General features: G+C 47.3%; 1 long non-coding RNA gene across 1 annotated transcript; it reads right to left on the bottom strand.

Annotated features, from left to right (window-relative positions):
• Positions 1-396: 396 nt before the first annotated feature.
• On the bottom strand, positions 397-2819 carry LOC135830750 (uncharacterized). The gene is made up of 2 exons (XR_010556101.1): positions 1421-2819; positions 397-1128 (listed from the first exon to the last, which is right to left on the bottom strand). It is a non-coding gene; the product is annotated as an uncharacterized LOC135830750 (long non-coding RNA).
• Positions 2820-6801: the final 3982 nt, after the last annotated feature.

Below are 6801 nucleotides of genomic sequence, written 5' to 3' on the forward strand. Positions count from 1 at the left end.
ATTGCTGTCAGTATATTGTTAGCTACCTTCATCACGCTCGTGGTACGTCTTCTGGAGTTATTCAGTCACCACTCGAGGTTTTCCTCGCATCCTCGGGTAGTTGTCCGTTATATTTTCGCAAGTTCTTTTGAATACGATGGTGAACTCAAAAATACGATGGGCCTTTACTTTTCTCTGTTTCCACAACTTTCCAGTGGGAGATATGCACATCAGCGACGCATCGCACGACACGGAGCACCATGCAGCGCATTTACAGCATCTATGCCGTGTTGGAGGCGCAAAATTTACTGCGTGCTCCCAACAGACGAGATATCCAGTGTCTGACTACACTGAAACGATGAAAAACGTATTCAGTATTGATGTTTGTAATGACGACCCTACCATTCACCCAACATATATCTGTGCTCTTTGCAAAAGAGTGCTGAAGAGATCACAGAGCACAGAAAAGTTCAATCCCAGTGGCGGTGGTTGTGGACAAGGGGTAACATTTAGTTGGAAAAGACATGAACTTGTGAATTCCAGAGTCTGCACCAAGTTTCAAGAAAAATCGAAGGGTGGCCGACCAAGCAAACGGATAAAAACAGCAAGCGGAGCAGCAAAAATGACATCAAGCAGTAGCAGTGCATGTGCATCTAGCAATAGCATGGATATACCTGAAAGTGAGGTGCATGACATATCTGCACCTGATTATGAAGCAGAGTGCAATTTGACTATGTCAAGATTTGCCGACAGCAGTGCAGCAGCCACAGTACAATGCATAATCTGCCGCAGCATGCCGAGCAATGGTGTTCAGTCACCATGCTGTTCTAGAGTATTTTGCACGAAATGCATATGCCAAACATTAACCAACGGTGTGCAGTGTCCAGCCTGCCAACATACCCTGCGTGCTTCAGAACTGGCAAAGCCAAGCGAACTGTTCTGTCACCTGCTTGCGAACTGGTCCGTCCACTGTGGATCAAACTCGGTGGTGATCACGGCGGAGGATCTTTCAAGTTCGTCCTGCAGATCGCGAATGTGCAGCGGCCGAATTCACTCCTCAACACTATCCCAATTTGCATCTTCGAGGCACAAGACACGCCATCGAACCTTGAAACCGCGCTAGGAGTCTATCGTGACGAGGTCAGAGATCTGCAAACAACAGCAACATGGAAGAACAAGTCGTTCAAGTTGTTTTTCTTTGGCGACTACGAATATCAAACGAAAGCATATGGTTTGTGGGGGTCCAGTGGCACCCGACCATGCTTACACTGTCTATGTCAGAAGAAGAATATGGACATTCCACCAGCCCTAAACCCAGATGCCGATTCTACCAGCAGAACACTAGAAACTCTGTACAACGATTTCACTGGATTCACGAACAGTGGCTCAAATCTAAAGAATGCAAAGAACTACAACAACAGCATACGTCCAGTGATCTTACCTATTCCCGAGGAGAATGTTGTAATCCCTGCTCTTCATCTGGATCTGGGTATTTTCCCATTGATGCTGACTGCTTTTCAGGCTGAGCTCAAAGCCCTCGACATTGAGCTTGTCAGTAGAACAGCTACTGCAGACACCGCCGTTCCTGCCGCCGTTGCTACTACAGCAGAAACCGCCGCTGTTTCTGCTGCCACTGCCGTCCCTGCCGTCGTTCCTGCTGCCACTGCCGTTCCTGCTGCCACTGCCGTCCCTGCAGCCGTCCCTGTAGTCGTTCCTGCTGCCGTCCCTGCAGTCGTTCCTGCTGCCGTCCCTGCAGCCATTCCTGCTGCCACTGCCGTCCCTGCAGCCGTTCCTGCTGCCACTGCCGTCTCTGCAGCTGTTCCTGCAGCCACTGTTGCTCCTGCAGGCGTTCCTGCTGCCACTGTCATCCTTGCAGCCATTACTGCTACAGCAGTAGCTGGTGATGCTGGCAGATTTGAAAAGCTTTCGTCACTGCATGCGGAAGCCAGCAAAACGGATGAGGAGATTTCTGCAGTTACCCAACAACTACATTTAGTGCAGCAGCAAGTCCAGTACATTGTTCTCTTTTCTCAGCTTGATACCTGCTGCCACAGTGGAGAGCGTGACACAACACCTACAAGACCAGTGGAAGAATGGTGATGCACGCCGTACTGCATTGCTTGCGCGGAGACAGTCACTCACTGACCAAATGGCCGCAATAAAACAGAACAAAATGTGTGAGGGGCCATGTTGAGCAAGCATCGAGCCAGTTTTCCAGCGCAATGGAATCGATAGGCAAGCATACCATGGAGGTGCTTTTGTGGGTAACCATGTGCACATAGCTCTTCAGCCAGCAGTGACAACTGAAATAACCCCAGCACATTTATCTGCGGTAGCTTCTCGTGCGCCACTGCTGCTCCCAGAGGCAAATCGAATTCATGAGGATTACCAGCGCCTGATGTCCCTGTATGGCGAGTGCACTGCCCTCTTCAGCCACTGCAGGCCTATGGACGAGGCCACCATATCCAAGCTAGAAGGCTTGGTGGAGACATTTATGGCTGCATGCCGAGATATCGTCGTCAGCAAGAAGCTCGGCCACATCACGCCGAAATTGCACATGTTGGAGGTGCATGTCGTGCCGTCCATCCGGCGGCGAGGCGTTGGTCTTGGTCTCCTCGCAGAGCAAGAGAGTGAGAGCATTCACACCCGCTTCAACGAGCTGAGGAGACACCACGAGGCCATCCGCAATCCCTTGGAGCGCCTCAAGTCTGTTGCACAGACGCATTTGATTGCAACTCTCCCACAACACGAGTCGGTCCCTCCAGTCAGCAGGAAGAGGAAATCCTCGCAGTAAAGTTAGTGTTCCTCTGCATCTTGTTTGCTGTGCTATCTGAAATTCTCGGCCTTCCATCTCGTTTGAGCTCTTTTAGCTTTCTCTCCTCTCAAAGTAATTTTTTCCTTTGTCCTCATCTCAATCTCTTTCCTCACCATAATATTTTCGAGGCGATCGAGGACGCGTCTGACGCGCGTGTCAGCAAGTACAAAAACTCGGTTCGTCATGGTTTTGATGTGAAAATGTAATAATTCGCTTCGTATTATAAAATACCGTTGGGATTTGTCAAAAACGGCGCAAAAGCCGCCATATTGTTAGATGGCCAAGTGGGAACAGCCGTGATAAGCGAAGGACTAAAGGGACCCTCACTTAATTTTTTGCCGGCTACCCGCCAAAAAACATATTTCGACACGCGTGTGTGCTGGACGTCTGCGCGTGCACGACACAGGGACAAGACGTGTGAGCTGGCTGACAAGTGAGAGCCAGGGAGTCGTCAAGTACCGGCATTTGACGACTCCCGGCCTGGTGAGAGCATGCATGCATGCATGTCCAGCTGGCGGGAAAGGGAACCTAAAATAATTGTAGATCGATGGGTTGAATCTGAAATTGTGGATCTACACGAGGTTTGTTTTGATGTTCTGATACTTGTTGTAATGGCTAGTGATCTTGCAAACTGTTAACTGTTACTGTGACTTTTCCAAGTCCTACTGATATACCTTGTCAAATCAGATGCCCTGTAGTAGTCTTGGTGGAGGCAGACTGGAATGCGTTGAATTCGTAGCTTCTGAAATTGAAATTTATTTTTTCTGGAGTGACACTGACAAGCGATGGCATTGGCGACAGGAGAACTTTGCTTCCTTCCAGGAGAGCTGCATCGCAGTTGGATCCTGTCCATGCACATGCGATCATGCTGTGTTGTAGACAGTGGAGAGCTGATTTTGACCCAAGAAAATAGTTTTGAACATTCATGAAGAGGATATTGTTGCTGTAGCTAGCTGACAGACATAGCTTGTGGCAGTGGTGTATGAAATCAGCTTGCAAGGTCTGTAGCAACTTGATCATGCAGAGAAGGAGCTGAACTGCACACGCACTCGCTACTGCTCTCGCAAGATGATTGGCTTCTCTCCAGTGATCCAGCCCCCTCAACGCATGGATCCACTGCACTTTGTCGTCGAACACATCAACACGCCTGTTGACGTTCACTGGGAAAGGTATCACTTCACGATGAGGAGCACACAGCACTCGTGGAGGCTTGTGCCGGGTGAGTGGCTTCTCTCCAGTGATGCAGGCCACCTGGAGGCATCGGGCCAAGTGCGTTCTTTGCCGCAAGGGCCATATCAAAACAGCAACACCAGCGATGCCACCACTTCCCGACTTCAAGACAACTGGACCACATCAGTCATTTGCCATAGCTGGTGTCGGCTATGTCATCCCCTTCTATGCACGCCAGGGTCGAGATCGGTCACAACTCAAAGAGATATGTATGTGTGTTTACATGCCTGCTGACTAGGGCTTGTCATTTCGAGGTTATCTCTGGACAACGACGGTTTTCTCCTGGCTCTTAGACCCCGATTCACCATGCGACGTGGTGTGCCACAAGAGATGCAATCGGACAACGGTACCAATTTCCGTGTGGCTGATCAAGAGGTAAAAGCAGCTGTCAAGTTTCTCGACACCTTCAGACTAGCAGCAGAAAGGTCATACCGCGACATTACCTGGTACTTCAAGCCACCAAGTGCACCACACTTTGGTGGTGTATTCTAGGTAATGGCCAAGGCAATGAAACTAGTGCTGCATGAAGACCTTCAGCTGCTATTGCCACAACACTTTCTTATTGGCCATGCTAGGGCAACTATTGCTGCTGAAGCCCACACATCTGCAATGACTCAAGCTCACCCAAGAAAGCGCTGGGAGTTTGTGCAACGTATTGTAGATCAGGTATGGAAACGTTAGCTGAAAGAGATTGTTCTGAAGCTAAGCATCCAAGTGATGTGGTTGCTTCAACAGCATCACCCTAAGGAGATATCGTGCTTGTGATGGATAAGCACACCGCAACTGCACACTAGCCACTTGGACGTGTGCTTATGACCTATCCAGGTAAGGATGGTGCTGTTCGGATAGTAGAAGTTTAAGTAGCTGGGAAGGTATACAAGCATGCAGTTCATCATCTTGAGCCACTGGAAGTTAAAGGTGCAAGTACTGAGCGAACTGTGATTGTTTTCATATTCATAGTAAAGAAAAAAAGATCAAAGAACTACAAGTTATGCTATACTGTCCACTAACACCACCAGTTACTTGACAATCAGCTCATGCGATAACAATAATTATAACATTGCACCAAACTGACCGACAGTACTGACGTTCTACAACAAACTGGCTATCAGCTCTAGCACGTCTTGTAGGTGCTTGGTCCTTTTCTTCCATCCGAGTTTTCATATTCAAGTTTTCATATTCAATTGCCATTGTTTTTGTCATGTTTTTCTTCTTGTTGTCTTCGTCTTTTACTCACTCATGTGATATTTATCACTTTTCTTTCACGAGGGAGATATGTTAGATTTAATCTCCTATTTCTGTGTAATTTACATGTACTACTGTGTTCAATGGTGGTGAACCACGATGCATTGATCATCATGAATGCATGTGACATGCGTCACAGATCTGGTTTCTATTGCTGGCATCTATTACGCCTGACTGCTTTCCGCCTTGGATTTGCATTCACAACTAAATGTACAATTATTTCTGCATGGCTACATGCATGTACGATGCAATGCTGATAAAATTTATGTTGTTGCCTGTTCATACTGTCCTGGAGCTGGAAGGACGCTAGTCTTACTTACTTCTTCTACTTTTAGTTGTTGCTATCTTGCCTAAATGGGCAGTTAATATTTGCAGCAGTTGTGCTTCGGTTCATAGTTGTATCAAGGAAAGTTAGAACATATGGTTCTCTGTGCTTGTAAGACCACAGTGTAGCAAATGTAACACCTTGCATGCTGGAACTAGCTGGCCGCACACATGCACTCTTAGCCACAACAACAAATAGCACCCAAATATATACCCTCCAGTTGCATGAGAATAGTGTTGTACATCAGTAGTACTAGTAGTACAATATTCTATCACAACGAAACCCAAAAAAGCATGATGGGAATAAGTGATCAATGTTGAGAGAGTGTGTGTGTGCTAGTGTTCAAGAGAAAGCAACAAAAGAAGAGAAACTGAAAGATAGAAAGAGCTTGTGCCTGTGTGTTAGAGAGAGAGAGAGAGAGAGAGAAACTGACAGACAAAGAGAGACACAGAGATAGACAAAGAGAGATACAGTGTACGTCAACAGAGAGTGAGAGAGACACACACACACACACACACACACAGAAAGAGAGATGGAGAGACAGACAGAAAAAGAGAGTAAGTATGTGAGAAAGCGAGCCAATACTTCGTGCCGAGCTTGATCAATACGCGATCAATAATCCAGTCAAATAAGGACAGAACTTCAAAAGAATTTATTACAGCAAAGTACATTGTAGATACACAGGTTGAGAGAAAAAAGAGAAAGAGCGACACAGAAATCAAAAGACGCAGAGAGATACCGTGTATGTCAACATGCGTGTTGAGATGTTCAACGACAAAGTGCAGTGGATCCATGCTTTGTGAGTGAGTGTGTGAGAGAGAGAGACAGACAGAGAGACAGAGAGAGAGACACACACACACGCACAGAGACAGAGAGAGAAGAGAGAGAGAGAGAGTGAGTGTACGTCAACATGCGTGTTGAGATGTTCCACGACAAAGTGCAGTGGATCCATGCTTTGTGAGTGTGTGTGTGTGTGTGAGAGAGAGAGACAGAGAGAAAGAGAGAGTGAGTGTACGTCAACATGCGTGTTGAGATGTTCAACGACAAAGTGCAGTGGATCCATGCTTTGTGAGTGTGTGTGTGTGTGAGAGAGACAGAGAGAGAGAGAGAGAGACAGAGAGAGAGACACACACACACACACACAGAGAGAGAGAGAGAGAGAGAGAGAGAGAGAGAGAGAGAGAGAGAGAGAGAGAGAGAGAGAGAG

Source organism: Sycon ciliatum, unplaced genomic scaffold (genome assembly GCF_964019385.1).
Source record: "Sycon ciliatum unplaced genomic scaffold, ocSycCili1.1 SCAFFOLD_1557, whole genome shotgun sequence".
Taxonomy (NCBI): domain Eukaryota; kingdom Metazoa; phylum Porifera; class Calcarea; order Leucosolenida; family Sycettidae; genus Sycon; species Sycon ciliatum.